The following is a 21,252-nucleotide window of genomic DNA, read 5'->3' as shown; positions in this document are numbered from 1 at the left end:
AATACTGGTTCTACTTGTAAAGTTGCAACTTTTGCTTCCAGACTTGTAGATTCTACTTGTGAAGTAGCAACATTTGCTTCTAAACTTGTAGATTATTTTTCCTTTAGCTAATTTCTTCCTTTAGTTCAACCAAATTGTGCAATGAATGATCTAAACAAGACATCATATGTCCAAGAAGTAACAATATGCTAAATCAATTTCTATAATATAATTCTTAAATTGGAACATTTCCATTCTTTTACCTTCCAACTATATGAGGTAGTATCTAATCAATTGGAATTGGTCCATTTAATTTGAAACATTTGTTGTTCATAACAACTTTTAGCATGTAAGTAGTTCTAGGTTTGAGAAGTAGCAACTTGTTTGCATTTCTTGGCCTATAACATCTTAATGCAATCCTCATATATTCCTATACCTTTCCCTTTGAGCCACTTAGAACATTTCTCTTAGGTTCAAAATGATACCTTGCTCAACTACTTTAAGCATTTTTCATGATTTTGCTAAGTCTATTCTATCATTATTTATATTTGAGTTTAATCAAGTATTAAAATCTATATAAAGTAGATGAAGAATACTGTCATTTGATCAACTTTTGATCATAGATATTTCCAATCACATTCTTATATTCAATCATATTAAGGATAAGAGATTTTATTGGATTTTTATACTTGTCTTTTGGAGGGTTTGTACCTCTCATCTCATTATATCCCTTGAAACATTTTTCGAAATGAAAATGTGTTGGCATTTTACTCAAACATTTTGAATAAAACCAACCTTAGACCTGTGACATGAATTTCTAAAACTTGCCTTTTAGAACAATCTTAGCAAAATTGGAATATAGGTTTATGGATTATCTTTTAACTTTTTGAGAACGTTTCTCAACTTTATTTTCAATCGAGGAGATTATATATAATAATAAAATTAGAACGACATGTTACTTATAAGTAAACGCAAAATTCAATTTTGTTTATTAAAATTTAAAGTACCAAAAGCGAATTAAATTGGTAACTTTAAAACACTCTATTCAATTTAAGTGATCCCAACTTGAATTAAGTGATTCCAAGATCCTTTATTCGTGCAATAATTAACAAGAGTGAGGCCCCGCAATCAACCATTACATTTTCAAGGTGAGTAAACTCTTTACTGATTACAACTCTTGTAATTCTTGGTTGAATAATTAACCATCGCATGTGTAATTATTACTCTTAGCTTCAAGGTTCTAAACGCTTTAGGTAACCTTGTTGAATATAACCAATTAAAAGTGTAGATGTGCGGTCCTACCCCCACTTCCCCAAGATATATTATGATGCTCTGCTGAGGGCCGACCCATCATAAACGATCAAGGTTTTCGTCGGGTTTTTAATTGGAAAAGCTGCATCAATATTACTGGGATCTAGATTTATCATGTTGTGATTAAATAGTGAACTCTAGCGCATCATCACAAAACATCAATAAAATCTAACATGCATAAAATACTGAATGCATAAATAAGACATAGCATGACCCCTAATCCTAAGAAAACTAATAAAGCAAAAAGCTCCCACTTGAACCTTCATGGATCTCATCCACCTTGCTCCTTTGGGCCTTCACTTCATGGGCTTCTTGGATTATCTGCAACCTGTAATTCTATTCTATTCTATCTACTACTTAAATAAAATAAATAAAATTACAAAAATACTTTATCGGTACGTAGACCGTACTGAGATTAGAAAAATACATCACGATGCGCAGATCGTATTTAGCAATCTACTGGACCATACTAGTCATTATATAGCAATAAACAACATCATATATTATAAAATTGCCACATAATAAATCACTCATCATGCTTTCCTAAACTATAACATCGAATGATCATAATTAAGGAAACATGACATCTAAATATCTCATATTTTAATTAATGTAATTAGATAATATCATATATTATTCATGATCATCAATAAAATATCATATATTCTAAATTAGTCATGAGATAGAATCAAATCTTATTTTAATCTTAAAAGATAAATCATATTTATCCTCAAAGATAATCCTACAAAGTTAAGAAGTTCTATCCTAATTACTAGCCAATCACAATATTTTAAATCAATTATATCCAAAAATAATTATAGGATAATCACATTATTGAAATCAATTTTTATCCTTTTGGAATATGCTCAGAATATTCTAACAAATCCTATCCAAAATTAACAACTTTAATTAAGGATAATTATTAAAAACAAACTTTTGAAATTTGATTTTATCCCAAAATAAAATCAAATTTATTTGAAATATCTTTGAAATAAAATAATTTAATAAAAACAATTTTTTTTTGAATTTGCTGGATGTTGCCACGTCAACCAGGAAGACCCAGCCAACGCAGCAACACGAAGAATCCCGCAACCGCAGCCAGGAATACACCCAGCCACGGCGCAACCAGCAACCTAACTAGAACTGTTCCAGCAGGTCGCCGGCGCTACGGCTGGAGGGTGGTCTGCGCGTCGCAGCTAGGCCGGAGCCCAGCCACAAGCAGACCGCATTCGACGCTGCAACAGTTGCGGGTCGTTGCTGCTGCCTGTTCCCGTCCTCCAGCCGCCGCCCTTTCTGCCCTTTTCTTCGACCACCTGGGCAGCCGCCGTGGCCACCTGACGGTGGTTCATCCACCCAGCCACGGCTGCCCCTCCCAAAAACTGATTCTTTCCCTTTTTTTTTGATTTTGAGATTTAATTTAATTAAACAACTTTTGCAAAATTAAATTAATTTAGGTCTTTTGAATTAAAACATAACATTTATGCATAATTCAATTTTTGAAATCAAATTCACAATTCAATTTCAAATCTAGGGTTCTTCACAAAATTAATTCAAATTTAATCTAACATTTAGATAAAATTATTGATTATACAATAAATCATATTTTATGTATCAAATCAAACTAATTAAAATTATGAATCATAAATATTCGAAAATAATCAAAATTAAGCACAACAATCAAAATTTTAGGGCTTTATTTCAATCAAAATTTTCGAAAATACTAGGGCTTAATTCGGATTTTGCTAGAACAATTGAGCAATTAAATCATATTTAATCATATCCCAAAAATTAAATCTCCATTTATTATAAAGATTGAACCATAATTAATTATTCTCCTTCCTAATTGAATTAAAATTGTGGATTATCAAAGAATTATTGGCTATATGCGTAAATGCAAGAGGCTAACTGCTACCACTGTAGGAATTTATAAGTACGACGTAGCGGAAATAACATGAATAGCACCTAAACCAAGGATCATTGCATAACACATAAAGAACACATAATTGTACCTTTAAAGCGTGATTCCACGTGCGATCGAGCAAGAAAAAAAAAGGGAGATAAAGAACCTCAAGTGTGATTCCTCTACTTGGTCCACGGGCGCAGATTAAGACCTCCACTAATGCTAGTTAGTTGTAATTGAAACCTTCAATTAACCTTCTACGGAGAAGAGCGACAAACTAACCAATAACCACCACGATAACCACCACGAACCAACACCTATGGGCGGCGGCCGTACATACGTGAGGGGAGAGGAAGAGTCGTGAGTTAGAGAGAGAATTAGGGTTTTGGGATTGGTTGCCTTGATGTTAAAATTCACTGTGTGTGAATTATGACTGCTTCATACAAACCCTAGGCATGGATCTTATTTATAAATCTCATCTCTAAATAAGAGCCCATGTCAAAAGCCCAAAACCTAATTCCAATCTAACTATGCTAGCCCAATCCAATTCATGATTAGTTAATTGCTCATGAGGCCCATTAATGGGCCTCTTACTTGCTTAACCCAATACCCTTGTTGTGTGACCTCATAGGATCCATTCTATAAGACTTTGGGCTATTTAACTAACCTAAAGATCAATTATCATATCTAGCACCAGATATTGACGACCCTATAGAATGAACTTATTATCTCCATAATAGTGATCCTTGATATATCTAGTAATTGCACTTATCGAAGACATAATTCCTTCAGATTCAATTACTTCAATGTTTCACAAAGAATTTGAAAGGATATGGCTATATTAATCATATGTGAACAAACTTGACCTGAGTAGCTCAAGAGTCCAGTGAAGTACAGAATTGACTTGGAAAGATATCAAAACGTCTAGATTAGATCGAGCAATGTTTGCTTGAGCCAAGCATGACCATCTCAAAGTTATGAATGGAAATTTTCATAAAGAACTCCCCAAAGAACATAGTGTGTCCACACGAAGACCTCTATGTCATTGAAAAATGACTCAAACGATGATGGTTCACAACCCTTCCTATAAAGTTCTTAAAGATTTGCATAAATGACTAATGTTACACTAAACAATATGTCGAAGCTAAAAAGGACGCCATATTCAGTTTTGGATAGAAATAACTTCTAAAAATCTTTTCAAGTATATGTCTAAGGCTCTTAGTCTTAGTGGGAGTTCACTAGCTCAGTGGGAGCTAAGTGGGTCAGTGGGAGCTAGGTGGCTTAGTGGGATCTGAATGGCTCAATAAAGACTAAAGATAGCTCAAGTGGGAGCTAACTGTTTGTTTCACAACGAACTTTTACCCAAAGACAATATACATGTCTCTTTGTAAGCATTCAAGTGAGACTACGGGCATTACCTCCACATCCTAATTGAGAACATAATGTTTGTTGCTCTAAGTGGTGTCTTTCTGGAAAGTAACACATTTCCAAAACGACAAGTGGGAGGAAAATGAACTCGATGACCATCGAGCTTAACAACAAACTAGAACTTAGAATCTTGGAAGACCTTAAAGGACTTCATGAGAACGCTTGATCCAGAGTACTCAAAAGGACTTTACAAGTGCCTTAAAAGAGAATTCATTACTCACAAAACATTAAAAATGTAGGAGTAAGATCAACATGATAAAAGGGCTTTGAAAGCGCCTTAAAACTCAGTGTTTGATGCAATTACCCCGTATAGGTATAGAATTCACCAAAGGCTTGGATTGAATCCTATAAATTTTCTATTAAGTTAGAAATAAACCTAAGACTTACAAGCAAAGGAATATTGTCTTGTAAAATAGCTACGACAAATCCAAATTCTGAATGATGGTTAGAGGCCATGAAAAACCGAAATAGACTCCATGTTTGAAAATCATGTTTGAAACTTGATTAATTTGCATGAAGGATGAAAGATCCATCGATTGCAAATGAGTTTTCAAGGAGAAAACTAACAAATGTGGAAATGTATATACATACATAGCTAGATTGGTTGTAAAGGATATAATTAATTTCAAGGAGTTGATTTTAATAAAATCCTATTTACCAATCAGAATGCTCAAGTCTTTTCATGATTGATCTAGCAAAATTGCACGTATGAAATATGGAAAAATAGATACCAAAACCGCATTCCCAAAATAGGATTTTGGAAGTGACTATGGAATAGTCTAAGGGTTTTTAAAATCTAAATAATGCTAGATTTGAAAGCAAGCACATGGAATCCGTCATGGGATTAAAGGAAGCATTGCATGAAGGAATTGGAACGTGTTTTCTCATAAAGTTAATAAGAGGATTGACTTATGAAGAAACATAGAAATTCTGATGAACAAGAAGTTTAGTGGGAGTAAAAGTAAAGGTCCAACGAGAAGTTTACGAACTCTATTGTGAAACAACTATCAAATGCTAAATGTTTAGATTTGAAAGTATTTTTCGACAATGGACCAAACTAAAGACGATACTTAGTACATGTTGGGAATTAAGTTCTATGGTATATAATTAATTAAATGTTTAAATGAGTAAAGGAATTTACCATGTTAAACTTGAAGGACTTTAAAAGGCTTTCGACCCATATGTATAAAGCTAAGTAAATGTTTGAACTAAGTATAAGCTAGGCTAAATACTAAGTGAGTAAGCAAGTAAACTACCTTTAAGAAATTCCTATTATTGGTAGGCCGAAGAGCCGTTGAACGCTTCAACTCAACCAAGAAAGACTCTAGTAAGAGACTTTCAACCATATCACATAGCGAACAATTTGTCAAGACTCAGTGTAACTGAATGAGCTAAATGTCACATGTATTGAATAAAATTGAGAATCATTCTAGAATTCAATCCATCATGTAAAGCTATGATATGGAATCGTCAGACAACTTGCTTGCTTAGAGCATGTGAAGTACGTATATAATACCAGTCGACATTAATCAAAGTATTAGATCATTAGATTATAGTCAAGAAAATCCATAGCACTTAAATAAGTAGTTGAATGAGTTCTTGACGCATGGAAACAAATATAATTTGAGTTTTGATGTTGTAAGCATAAACCTTAACAAGGATTAGATCCTTAGCAAGGAAGCCATTTATAAGCACGAGGCAAGAAGTGTCGTGGCTTGAGAATGGTAACATGGATATGCATCCATGTATACTGTGCGGAAATTTAAGATAAATTTCCATGATCGCAAGTGATTAGAGTATTCCAATTCATTGTGAGTCGTTTGGAGTGAAATCCATGCAAGGCATCATCGGAGAGTCTACTAAAACATATGTTGAGAATATTTTTTCCTTAAAGGCAATAATAAGATAGATGTTAAATGGAAAAGTTCATTGTTGAACGTTGATGATTGTAGGGTGTCAAGTAAAAGGTCTCAAATCATGAACATGAGTGGGAGCCATTGCTTGAACAATAAATCCTGAATCACATGTAATCCATTTACACTCTCAAAATTTATCATCTTATTATGGAAATGGTGGATAATGAAGATTCTAAAATTTGCAAAGTAATTATAACTAAACCTATGCAATAAGTGAACGACAACATTCACAATTGCATGAAAGAAATCAAGCATATCTAATATGGGTATGATTTTGATGAATGTTTTATGAAGAGTATTACTCTTAAAACATTTGGGAAAACCATTTATCATAAGATGAAACAATGTGAAGTTTCATAGTGGAATAAAATATTTCTAAATATTCCACAAAACTATTTAATTGTGGTTTAGAATTAAATAATGAGTCAATTTGATTTTAATAAATATTCAAAATAGGGTATCAAGTCAATGGCTTGGATAAAGAAACACCTATTAAGTGAACATTGAATATTTTAATCAAAAATTATCCCTAATCAAGGCCATATTTTGTGGACGATTAATGACCATTAGAGATTAGTGTGTAGTATGATTTATAGCACCATTTCTTGTGCTATGAGAATATAAATCATTTGCACAAGTATTGGTTTAGAACCATACTGGATTGACCTATGAGAATACTTTAAGAGATTTAAAAAATCGTCATAAGTATTTTTCTCATTATTACTATCGGAACTATTTTCCTTGACCATGAGTAGTGGGAGGTTTCTTATTTGAGTACTAGTCCGCTTTGGTATCTGCCAAACGTCTTCCGTAACTGGGGATTATAACGACAGATATCGGGCGGCTAGGTCCTCTTAGTAAGAAAAGCTACATTACAAGAATGGAAATATCCCCCTACTAACAATAGGGAACATGTCTTGTTGTTTACAAGGCCTCTCGAAGAGCGAGACTGTGAAAATGCATGGCCGTGCTCAGATGGATTTTAGAAATCATCTACTTATTGACAGTCAAACTCGGATTTCAAGAAACACTTCTGGACGTAACAGAGATGACGAGTAATCTTACTCTGTAGTTCATGAAGAGACATAGGAAAGGGGCTATACACTAAATGCACACTTGTCCGGAAGGACAAGTGGGAGATTGAAAGGAATGGTGTCTTTCGAACAAATGTATTATTCTGATAGCAGGTTCAGAATTATTAGAAAGCTAATGTATTAAGTAAGGTCAAGTGATCGGAATGCCTGGGTAGAGGCCGCTTCCGATCAGTAATATTAATATAATTAATATTACAGCTTAATCTTGAGTGAACCCTTCGGGTCACACCCAAGCAAAATATACGAACTGACTCGACTAATTAATTCGGAAGAAATTAATTCGTCGCCCGAGTGTTAAATATTTAGACGCCGGTAATTCGAGCTTGGAGCGTCGAAACCGAGCGTCGGAAGTCGAGTAAAAAATAATAAAAGACGAGACGCGCAAAATAATAATAAATCGATCATATTCCCAAAATACCCCTAGCATCGGAGTGCCTCGAGCATCCGAATGCTAGGGGCAAAAATGTCCAAGCATAGGTGGCTAGCAAGCGCACCAAGCCGAGCCTAGCATGGCTGGCTAGGTGCATGCTAGCGCACCATGCTAGCAGCCACGAGCTAGTAGTAGCTAGAAGCCGCGTGCACGTGGTGCGTGTAGCAGCTAGCTGCCGCAAGCTAGGCGTGCTAGCAGCGCACGTACTAAGCAGCCACGCACAGCAGCAAGCCCGCACCAAGTGCGTGGCTTGCATGCACAACAGCAGCCCTCATCTTGGTGCGGGGCTGGGCTTAGGGTTGGGCTCGTGGCTGGGCCATAGGGCCGGTCACTATGGGGAAGCTTGAGGAATATGGAAGCAAGTGGGTAAGGACATGTGGCGCAAGGAGAGTATTGAGTGGGGAGCAAGTATGGTCCCCTACTCTCCATGTGGTCCTCACCAACCCATTTCACATGGTAATGCCACTTGTAGATATATTATTAGTTTGCAATTTTAATTTAATTTAGCTTTAAATTAATTTGTGGAATTTCATGATCCCACATTGATGGGATAGAAATTCCCACTCATACTTTCCTTTATAAATACCAACCTTGGGATTTGGAGTAAAGTGCTTGAGTGGGAGTTAGAAAGAGCATTTCATATTTTGGAAAAACTCTTAAACTCCATGAACACTTGGGTTTTGGTCGGACCTTGCTAACTCCAAGGTAGCGGACCTAAAAAGTTGTGTTCGTCCTTTGTGCGTGGATACCGTTGGAGGCACGGCATTTGCGGTGCTCAAGGCTTTCAAGTAAGAGCCCGTTTTGAGAGGGTGAAGCTCACTTCAAGGGTATAATTTGTTCTTCCTTTTCTTGTGTTTATTTATTTATGCTTTATGGTTTTATTAATTACGAGTGGTTCCTTGGGTCGGGGTTGTTTCCGCGGTGAGTCGGACTCACCAAACTCCAACAGAAAGAAATCAAGCATATCAAATATGGGTGTGATTTCTATGAATGTTTTATGAAGAGTATTACTCTTTAAACATCTGGGAAAGCCATTTATCATAAGATGAAACATTATGAAGTTTCATAGTGGAATAAAATATTTTTAAATATTCCACAAAACTATTTAATTGTGGTATAGAATTAAATAATGAATCCATTCTATTTTAAAGAATATTCAAAATAGGGTATCAAGACAATGTCTTGGATAAAGAAACACCTATTAAGTGAACATTAAATATTTTAATCGAAAATTATCCCTAATCAAGGTCATTTATATGGTGGACGATTAATGACCAATAAAGATTAGTGTGTAGTATGATTTACAGCACTGTTTCTTGTGCTTTGATGTAATACCCCGTATTTTTATACGTATTCTATTTAAAATATGTATTTTATAAGGGTATTTAAATAATTTTAATATTTTAATTTTGGTATTTTAACTATTTGTCCTATGTAAGTTTAGAAATATTTTTATAAAAGGAAAGTTTATTTAAATATTTATTTTATAAAAGTTCGGGTTTTATATTAGGAAAGTATGAGTTTAGCAAATTTCATTAGGGAGGAAGGGATTAAGAAAATTAAAAGAGGAAAGTTTAGGGAAAAGGGGTTGGTAGAGAAGGGGTATAAATATTTTTCTCTTATGAGGCAAATCAACATTGCCTAGAGTGGAGAAAACCCAAGGTAAACTTCTCTCCCTTTTCTCCTTATTTTTCTTCTTTCTTTTTGTTCCTTCTTCCCCTTCCCCTTCCCCTTTTGTGTCGGACCACCACCGTCGGTAGCCACCACCATCGGTGGGCCGCCGACCAGCAGCAACCCAGCCGGCAGCGGCGGCGACCACCAGCGCATGCAGCAGCCGGCAGTGGTGCTGGACTGCTGTCGACAACCTCCTCTTTCGAAAAACAAAAAAAAAAAAAGAAAATTAAAAATTTAATCTTCATTGTTCTAATTTAATCTATGACTAAATTTAATTATAAATTACGAGTTTTGGGATTCAATTTTGATGTTTGATTATAAGTATTATGTTGATTTATTTTGAGATTATGTTTTTGATTAAAAAGCCCCAATTTTTGAAACCCTAGGTTCTTGATTTATGAATAATTGAAGGATTATGATGTATTATGATTTATTTCTTTAATTAAAGTGTTTTAAGGCTAAATTACAGCAAGTTTTAATTAATATAAAGTGCAGGAATTTTATGTGGAGCACTTAATATTAAGTTTCTTGAAGAAATTTCAATTACCCATTAATTGAGACTTAAGTATGGTTTTTTAAAAATAATTTCCGCTTATTTTAATTAAATTATGAGGGGTTTTATAATAGTATATATTGCTGGAAATTTGTTTAGAGTGGATTTTAATACTCTACTATGATATTAATGTGTTGGAGACTTTGAAGTAAGCAATTTCTATTAGTCGTGGCGATTTTAAGATCGTACTCAAGGTACGTACGTACTTAGCATATTTTGGTGATGTAGTATCATGCTAGGCTTGATTTTAATCAATTACAAGTAGTATCATGCTAAGGTCTATATTTGGAATTGTGGATTATTGATGTGGGTGATTGAATTGTGAAACATGATTTATTTGTGATGGTTTATGGATTTGGAAAATTATATTTTGGCATGATTATATGGTCTACACTTTTATTTATGGCATGTTGGAATGCATGTTTAATTAAACTACATGTTTAATTTGGTTGGGACATTGAAACGGAATTTTATTATGGTTCATATATTTTTTATTGATGCTTTAAGCATGGGAAAGGAGCTATATAATGCTTTGTTTGGATAGCAAAGAAGGAAAGAAAGGAAGGGGAGAGAAAATGGAGGAAGGGAAGGTATGTAAAAGAAAGGGAGGGGGAGGTGAGCTCCATTTTCCCTCCAATCTCTCCAATTTTGGAGAGATTATGCTTATTAAAGAAAGAGGGAAAATGGATCCCTCCCTCTCCTTCCCCTTCCTTCCCCCAAACTTTTACCCAAACAAGAGAATTTGTCCCCTCCATTTCTCTTATCTTCTTTTCCTTTCATTTCTTCCTATCCAAACAAAGTGTAAGTGTCTATGTACACGATGAATAAATTGTATGTTGGTGCCTTTGTGCACTTTGGTTAAAGTGTGCTATGCTAAACCCTCGTTTTCTGAAGCTAAACCATCAATGCCAAACCCTAAACTCGATGATGAAGCCAGAAAGCAAGAATGAACAAGAATTAAAGAGTGGAAGGAAAAGAGATTGAGAGGTAAGACGTTCGAGGAGAAGATGGCAGAGGTGGATGCTTTTGCTAGAGGAGTTAAGTCAGATGATGAAGAAGACAAAGAAGAAGAAGTGGGTGAAGAGGAACAAAACAAATCAGAAAATAGAGAGGAGGTTGAAGAAGAAGAGGATGGTGAGCAATTGGAACTTAGTGTTGATTCTAAGAGGTATGTTATTGGACATAGACTCGATTTAGATTGGTGCAAGAAGACTAGGTTATTGGAATTTCTTGATTTGATTAAATATCAAGGGTGGGAGTATTTGTTAACAACTGCTTCAAACAATGTCATGTATCCTGCTGCAATGACTGAATTATTCTAAGTTTCAAGTAAAACAAGGAAAAATTTTGAGTGTAGTTAACAAAAAGAAAATTGAGTTTGATGTTGCAAAATTGGGTAAAATTTTGAAAGTACCAACTGATGGGTACGAAATGTATTTGAAGGGAAAGGGAACTGTGAAAGTAGGAAATTATCTAGGGGGTGATATTGTTGAAGCCCTAGGAGGAAAGAGGGGAAAGAATGTCATGAGCCACAATGATTTAAGTCCTTTGAACAAGTTGCTGTTTAACTTGGTTCGAAAAACAATTCTGCCTAGGACACAAAAGAAGGGTGAAGCCTGTTTGATGGATATTGATGTGTGTCATAAATGGCACACATTTGATGAGCATTTAGGTCCTTTTTATCCTCTTTTCATAGCTTTCTTGCTCAATAAATGTTTAGTTTTATGCTTTCTCTCTCTATTCTACCTTTCTTCTCTTATTTTACGGTTTTGTGCATTTCTATGGTTTTCTAGTATTTTATCCTTTATTTCTTCTATTTTTGTTACTTTAGTTGTTTTCTCTTTATTTTAGATTTTATAGATTTAGTTTGATTTTATTTAAGTTTATTTTATTTCATTTCATTTTCATTTCATTTCATTTCATTTTCTTTCTTTTATTTTATTTTCATTTTATTATATTTTCTTTCTTGTATTATTTTCATTTTCATTTTATTTCTTTTACTTTTGTTTGTTGGTTTTAGTTTTATTTTACTTTATTTTATTCCTCGATGTTTATTGAGTTTTGTAGGTGGTCGTTCCAAGTTCAAGTCCTTGCGCTCTGAAGTGGTGCTCGCAAGCCGGATAACCTTGAACCCACCAATTTGGTGTTTAGCTACTGCATGGTCTAGTGTTCATCAACGTCACCCTACGATGGGGATGCTCGCGCCCACCGACTTCTCAACCCCAAGCATCTTTCCCCTGTTCCCTGCTCCTACACACAGCAGCAAACTCCAACAACCACAGCTGCTGCCCCCCACAAACACACACCTCCAAACCTCCCATACCAAATCAGCCACCAACACACCACCAAATCAGCCACCATCACACTCCAATTCCGCCACACAAAGCAGCCCCTGCTGCCGCAAATTCCACCAGCAGCAACTCCACCCTATCCCGCAACAACACGCACACCACCACCTCAAGCAACCTCCAACAGCAGAAGTACCTCCAGCCACCCACGCAACCTCCAACAGGAGCAATACCTCCAGCCACCAACACACACTCCGACCACCACCAATTCCCTTGTTTTCCTGGCCACCGCAACGCCACCAATTGAACCCCCAAATCATCACAGCCACCTCACGCAACAACAACAATTGCAGCAACACCAATTGCGCCATCAATTCAAGCCTCTAAGCAGCAACGCAACTCCAACAGAGCAGCCCCGACCTCACCTCCGCAACCACCACAGCTCCACCTTCATTCGAACGTCAGTAGGTGCGGGCGCACACTCATCTATTGCGGTCACACTCAGTTGGGTTCGAATTGAAGGTTGATCGATGATGATGAGTTACATGATTTCGTGAGAAGCAGGGGGTTATTTCCCCTTTAATTAGCAGCAAAAACTGTTCCTTCTCCTTTTCATTTCTTTGATTTTATTTTTCCTTTTTATTTCTTTTATTTTTCTTTTCCATTTTCTTTTCTTATTTTTATTTTCTTTTCTTTTCTTTTCTTTTTCCTTTTCTTTTCTTTTCTATTTTTATTTTCTTTAATCCTTGTAAGTTATAAATACCCATTTTGGGTAGAGAGAGAAACAATTAGAATTAGACAACAATTAGAATTAGAATAGCTTAGATTTTAAGATCATATTTTCCTAGCTTAGTTGAGAGCTTCTCTATCTAGATTTAGGGTTAATTTTAGGAGTAGATTTTAGAGAGAGAAAGTGAGGAATTTCAATGGTGATTGAGAGATTGAAGATTCAATTGTGACAATTGTATTGGAGATCTTCTCTATTATCAAAGAGCATTTCTAAACTCTATCTCATTTATTGCTTTGTTTAATATTCATGTTTGGATTACTTGATTTTGATTGGAATTTGATGATTTGATGATTGATATTTGATATTCATGTTTGTTTGGTTTGATATTGATATTTGATCTTTGATGGATTTGTTGTTCTTAGATTGTTGATTTCTTTAGTTGTTTGTTGGTTTGATGATGTTGTTAGAGTAGTTGTTTGGTTAGAAATTTGGTGAAGCTTATATGATGTAATGGATTGATGTAATTTGGGGATAATTGATGGAGTTGATGATGTGATTAAACTTGGTTGATTAATCATGTGCATTTGTGTGATTAATTAAAGAGTAGCTAACTTTGATTATTGCACTAGATTGCATTATAAGTTCACATTGATACGGACCATTGATTTGTGGCTTGCATTTGCACGATTGAGGTGTCTTGTGATGTTTCCTAGCTAGAGTTTATCGTAGTTGACGCTAGTTCGACCTCTAGGAGAATAGCTTGATATGCTCTTTTGGTTGCATGATTGACTTTCCCTCACATTGCTTGACTTAGTCGACTTTCCATTCCAATTTGCTATGCTCATTGCCATTATTTGCGGATCCTAATCCCTAGCTCTTATATTTGTTTGGTTTCATTGTTTTAGTAGTTGTTAGAGTCACCTTTTACCCTTCGTCTTCGACCTAGCTTAGGCACATAATTGGAAGCACTTAGACATTACCGTTCCTTTGGGTTCGACCCTTAACTCACCTCTATACTTGTATTTAGGTTTGTTGAGTGTTTATAAATTTTGTTTGGCTTAGGGAGGATTAGTCCAACGACCTAGTTTTCCCCTCGTCAGATATGGCTATTATCTTCTGTCTTTCTCAGAAAATTAAAGTAAACTTTCCTTCACTAATGTATCCACATTTATCTAGCACACTGTGTTCCAAGGAAGAACAAAGTGGGCTATGGAGCTGTCCTGTCTACTGTTTTTGAGTCACTTGGTGTAAAATTAAAAGGAGTTTATGAGGGTTTGCAAGAGAAACTTGAGAATGTAACAGATGGTGAGACATTGCGGGGAATCAGTCTAGAGGTTGTGAATGGAAAAGTCAGAAGAGTAGAAGAGAAAAAGAGTGCAAGAGGAAAAAGAAAAAGGAAAGAGGTTCCTGAGCAGCCTATGAGGAAGAGCAGGAGACTATCTGCTAGTTCTGCTCCTAAGACAAGTATGGAAGAACCTCTGGAACTTGATGTTAAAGAGGAAAAAGAAAAAGGAAAGAGGTTCCTGAGCAGCCTATGAGGAAGAGCAGGAGACTATCTGCTAGTTCTGCTCCTAAGACAAGTATGGAAGAACCTCTGGAACTTGATGTTAAAGAGGACAAGGTTCTAGCTGGGCTTGTTGCAGAGCTGATTGATCGGGTTTAAGTTGCTGAGAAGCAGCTCAAAGGAGCCTTGAGGGAGATCAAAGCTGTAGCTGGAAAGGTGCAGCAGTTGGAGAAAACTGTGCACAAACTTGAGAGTAGTCTCAGGTCTCAAGAGCTGGAGTTCCAGATGGCTGTTAAACGTATGGAAGATAAACTAGAAGCTTCTGCACAGCAAACCAAGGAGGACAACCAGAGAATCCTAGAGATCCTTTATACCTGATTCACCTATAATCTTAGCCTAGCCTATTTTAGCCTTTTCTTAGCCTTTTCTTATTTCAGTCTTTAACATTTCAATTTCTATTTTTAAGTTTTTGAACAAATTTATTTTGATTTGTAAAAATTTGTTTGGCATGATGTATTAATCTTTTGGTTTTTATTGAATGCTTTTGGAACTGCCTATACATGTGTGTATGTGTATATTATGAATGCTCATGCAGGAAAGTGGAACTAACTAAAGGGAAGTTAGCAGCGCTGCCTTCAGTTTCCCACACTCGATGAATTGCTTGTGGGGAGGTGGCTAGATGCTTAATAAACTTGAAAAAGCAAGACTTTTTGATAATGCCAAAAGGGGAGGAAAAGAAGAAGCAAACTTGGAGGCTGAAGTTGTTCTGGATTCTAGTTGAGAAAGTATCAAAAATTTCTCTGATTTGATGCTATAGTAGTTTAGTTTTATTTCTGATTAGTTTATTTTGTTTAATTTTGTTCTTTTTATTTTTGTATTTATTTCAGTATGTGTTTACTTTCTGTCAATAAATCAAAAACACAAAAATACGACCTTCTATTTTGTTTAACTTGTTTCTAGAGTTTGCTTAAGTTTGTCATCATTAAAAAGGGGGAAATTTTTGAAGCATAAAGGTTTTGATGATGAGGCTTGACTAATAAAGGTTTTCAAGTGTTTGATTAGTTTAGGTGAATTTGATCATGGTAATGGAAGAAGTAGCTAGAACTAAGAAGACATGAAGAGATCTTTATCAAAGAAGTTAAAAAAATTAGAAGAAGAGTTCTCTAACAAGAACTAGTTCTCTAACAAGAACTAGTTCTCTAACAGGAACGTTCCATAACAGGAACTTGAAGACATCAAGCTTAAGTTCTTTTGTGGAACTTAATAAGCTTGGAGCCTAAGTAATCTACCTGAACAAAGGCGCGGCGCAGCAATTATTTTAGTTAAGGTTTTTATCTTCTAGATTACTGGTTATATATTAAGTAGGTTATTGCACAAAATTTATTAAAAGCGTGACAAGTTGGCTTGGTAAATAAAATAATATGGAAAAAGATAGATTTTAGGAAAAGATTTTTGAAAAGTTTTATTTCCTTTAAATCGGTTTGTTAAAAAGATAATTCTTTTTAACAAAATATCTTTTTATCTTTATTTTCTGGAAAAGATTTTGTTCCACTTTATTTACATAAAACCGTGTTTTAAAGATAAGTTAAGTTAACTTATTTATCTGTTAGAAAACCTACTTTCTATATGAGTGTTACTTGTATAAATAGTAGAGAGCAAAATGGTTTTAGGTTTTTGTGAGTTTATGCGTGGAGAAATCATTGTGCTATAATTGTGTAAGTTTACCAAGCTTCTAACTTGTCATATTAGTTTCGGATTTCGCGCATAGCTTACCTATCATACTAGGTGTCGTATAGTTGTATTGGGTTGGGTTATTTGGGTGAGTTCATTGTTTACTTTACATACAGTTTTGTAAGCTTCTTGGTGAGGCTGAGAGTTCTGTACTTAGGTAGTGCAAGCGTTTGTACTTTGGTGGTACGAGTGAATCTAAGTGTGCTGCTTAGGTTGGGTAGGATAGGGTCCTATCAAGTAGCAAGTCCAGTGAGGATCTTGTGAAACTAAAGGTCCGTGTCTAATAGGTTGTAACTTGGTGTTTGCCCTATTATAGTGAAGTTTGTGAGTTTGAAATCCCTAAGGCATGGTCGAGGTTTTACTTCCAGTTGGCCCCTGGAAGGTTTCCTCGTAAAATCTGTGAGTTCTAGCAAGTTCCTATATGCATTGTTTATTAATCCGCAAAAAGTAGTCATTAGGAACTCAATACAATTCACCCCCCCTCTTGTATTAATCTTCTCCACTAACAGCTATCTTCATGATGAACACCATAGGATCATTGTGCAGAGCTTTAACCTCCCCTCGGTCAGCCTCACTGATGGTTACTTCGGGAAAGGGTTCGGCCTTAACAACATCCGTTTGCATCACCTTTCCCAAATTCCAGGCGTCCTGTTTGATTCCCCTCATAGTGGGGCTGCCTGAAGAAAAACCTCCTGATATCACGGCCACAAAGCCCGAATCAGTGCTAACCCCATCATCTTCCTTGTCGTTTTTCTTATCATTTTTCTGCTTCTTCTCGAACGTGTTGTCCATCCGTGTGTATGTGAACTTGGACTTCGAGACATAAGAATTCAACATGCCCTTCTCGGCCAACTTGTCCAACAGTCTCTTCAAATTGATGCAATCGTTCGTGTCATGGCCTACATCTTTGTGGTAATGACAGTATTTGTTTTTGTTCCTGTAATGGGCTGAGCCTCTCAAGGGTTGAGGTTTTTCAAACTCAAACTTATCCTTAATCTCCATCAAAATAGAGTAGCAATATTTGTTGAATTAATACTGGGGCTCGTACGTCTTGACTCTCTTTGACTTAGGCTGCTTGTCGTCAGCTACCAAGACTTCTTTTCTTTTGTTTCCTTCTTTCTTTCGGCCAACCAAGTCCTGCTGAGAAGGTTGATTCTTCTCAGCCCCCTTGGCCGGTGCTTCTGATTTTGGTAGCGAACAAAAGTCCGCCGCCTCAATGTAGGCTTCGGCTTCCCGCAAAACACCTGCGCATGACTGAATCTTTTTTCTTACCAAATCAAACTTAAAACCATTATGCCTTAATCCCCGGAGAAACTCAGAGTATGCCATTTCGTCCGATAGATTATGAATCTGGGCTTTTTCTTGCTTAAATCTTTGGACGTACGAACGTAGGCCTTCATTTTTTTCCTAATACGATTGTTGCGAAGTTGAGACTTGTCTCTCTAGGTGGGATGTTGTAAGAGAAATTCCCTACAAACAGCAAACTGAGGGTGGTAAAACAATTTATGCAGCCGGCCGGAAGGCTGTTGAACCAATCCTACGCCACACCTTTTAAAGTGGTCGGGAAGCATTTGCACCAAGTAGCGTCATCTATGCTTTGCATGTACATCAGAATCCAGTACGAGCTGATATGCTCCTCTAGGCTGCCCGTACCATCATAGGCACTCACGAGTACGCTCTTAACTTTTGCGGTTGAGGAGCCATTAAAATGTCTTGCGAAAACGGAGGTGACTTATCTCCTAGAGTCAGTAAGCGCATCTGCAAGTCAATCAGCTGAGGCTACGCGGACGATCCAACCAGGTAGGGAGCTTGACCGAACGCCTGGCCATATGGCCCATATTTTCCGAAGACTTGGAGACTTGGCTGCATCAAACCATTGAAACCTTGGGGGGGGTTGATATTGAAGCGGTTGAACTGGAATAGGGGTTGGAGTGTGGACAGCTTGGCTTCTGCTGGAGATGGCCGTGTTGGTATATTGGGAGAGAGAGTGGTTAGAGAACTCATCCGGCATGGTTGGGGTAGAGGCCATGTCAGAGTATGAGGCGCGCTCCCGTTGTTTGCGCCGAATGTAGTCCCTTGCGTCCATGTAGACACCTAAAAATGTCTCCCCAAAACCAAACTTGATGATGAACACCTTTCACCGCCATTATTGTTCGGGTTGAGTATTAAATCTTTGGATTGATTAAATCCATGTTCTATCCAATATATTTCATAAACCAATCCATTTCCTAGCTCATTTCCCTAAACCATAACTTACTTTCCACTTTCCAAATCCGCATCTCAAAACCGAGCTGTAATGATTTTATGGCTATATAATTTTGAAACAATTATTGTTTAGTTGGATAGGCCTTGAAATAATCTTTTCAACCATATATCATAAGCCCAATTCCGAGCTATAACGAAAAAGATATGAGCAAAACACTAAACTCAGCCCAAAACCAACACCCTTCTACTAAACTGGTCATATCTTAAAATCTACAAATGATTTTTACCCAATTCTAATTGGGTTAGAAATTAGACTTTATAATCTTTCCAATGATATATTATATGCCTCATTTCGAGTTACGGTTCAAAAGTTATGATGATTTTAAAAACGGGTAAAAACTTGGAATCACCGCGCATAGTGCAATTCCACCATGTCACGGGAAATTGAACCGTCTGACGGTGGGATACCCCATGACATGGTACCCCTACTGTGTCACGGGGCTATTCCGTGTCCTTTTTGCGTTCCTTGTACCTAAACATCTCCCGCGTCACAGCATTTCCCATCGTGTCACGGGAATTTACACCGTCTGACGGTGGGATTCCCCGTGACACAGTGCTGTTTCTGTGTAATTTCCGCATTTCCCATACCGTGACACGGTGTACTATAATGTGACACGGTGGATACTGCCGTGTCACGGTACCTGTGCCGTGTCACGAAATCTTCTCATGTCTTTTCCGCGTAAACCCTTCACGCGTTTTTACTCCCGTAAGTCAAACACTTCCCGCGTCACTCTAATTTTCCCCGCGTCACACCAATTTCCCCCGTGACACGGTAGAATCTGCCGTGTCGCAGTAGCCTTTTTTAGGTTTTTTATCTTTTTAGGGTTCCGTGTATTCCCTCTTCTCATTTTCCCTATAAATAGAACCCCTCTTTATGCAGTTCGGGGCACCAAATCCTTCTCTCTTCCTCTCTTTTCCACCAAAAATCATTCTCTTCTCTTTCTCTCATATTCTAAGCCTCAAACATATATTCCTAATTACATCATTCTTCCCCTAAGCACTCCAAGGAGTCCATACTTAACCCGAGGTTCCATCCTTAAACTAAGGCGTGAAAGCTACAAATAACTGAGGGTTTGGGCCAAATTAAATCTACATATTATTTAATTTAATCTCCAATTTACTCATATTTTTTTATTGAAGTTACTAACAATTTATTCATGATGTAGCTATTTAAAGGAACGCGCGGAATGTGAGTAATTAATTTAATTACTTATATTATTTTATATTGCTAATATCATGATTAGGGTTATTTTTATTTGATTTGGACTAACGTTATTATTGTTGAATTGGTTCAAATGTAAATGTTGATTCTATTATTATTATGATCACCATATTGCATGTTAAACAGAATATGTATTTGAATATCACGACTAATAAGATAATTTGGACAGCCGGTTTAGGTTCCTTTTTAATCTTGTTGTTTTATCATGTGATCACCAATATTTTAGAATAATGTGTGCATTAATATTCAACCAACTTAGCATAATAATAGTTTGGAGCGAATTGAGTATTTTGTTTGTATGCCTTTGAGATTACAGGAATACTTTTCACTATAAGAATCGAGTAGAGGCCAATACGGGCGAATGTGACTCCATGACTCACTTCGTACCATCATCCCCGATCCTCCTTTCGTGGTTCCGAACCATATGGAGTTAGTAATCTAATGGATTATGAATGGGGTGTAACCTTCACGGGTCAATCGTTGTTGCCTATCGTTGTCCCTTAATCATGGTTGCCTTAAATGATCCGTGAACGGTTTACAAGTTCCTTAAAAACTTGTTGGCGGTCCCTACTTTATTTGTCCCTAAACGTTGTCCCTAATTGTAATGTTAATTCCCACTTCCTATGAGTGCCAAGCATATTCACAACATTCTTTTAAGTATGCGCACTTCGAGCGACGCCTACAGTCCCTAAAGCGTTGAGACGACTCAAGCTCCCCTCTTTAAGGCTGTCTGCTCCTCCCCCCAGCCGACTGGGTTTTCGCAAACAGACTAGACAGATTGGTCCGTGGCACCCAGGGAGATCTTCCATGCGGCCGGCGGAACGGGGTATTCCTTGCATCTGTTGCATTGGTTTTGTTATGTGTTTTCTTTGAAGCTCCCCCTCCCTCCTTCCTTTGCGACTGCTTAGAGGCAGAGGCATGATGGCTGTCCAGCTCCTGGCAAAGCTTGTTGAATTTGGCCAGGAGAGTAGCTAGAGTAACTGTAGGTTGTTCGGCCTCATGGAATGAGGCAGTCAGTGGATTGCTGAAAAGTATGGTAGGGAATATATCCTCCCGTCCTTGCCTGGACAAGGGCCGGTATTAGGTGTCTGACCATCTATTGCCATAACGGACGAGTATCCCCACAGACGGCGCCAAATGTTACGAGGTTTTTTGTGATCTCCTCGGATACTGGTGACGCTCTTCAGGCAATGAGACACGGACATCTGCAAAACGAAAAAATATTCC

This window comes from Chenopodium album, chromosome 23, assembly GCF_948465745.1.
Source record: "Chenopodium album chromosome 23, dcCheAlbu1.1, whole genome shotgun sequence".
Lineage (NCBI taxonomy): Eukaryota > Viridiplantae > Streptophyta > Magnoliopsida > Caryophyllales > Amaranthaceae > Chenopodium > Chenopodium album.
This window is presented reverse-complemented; position numbering follows the sequence as displayed.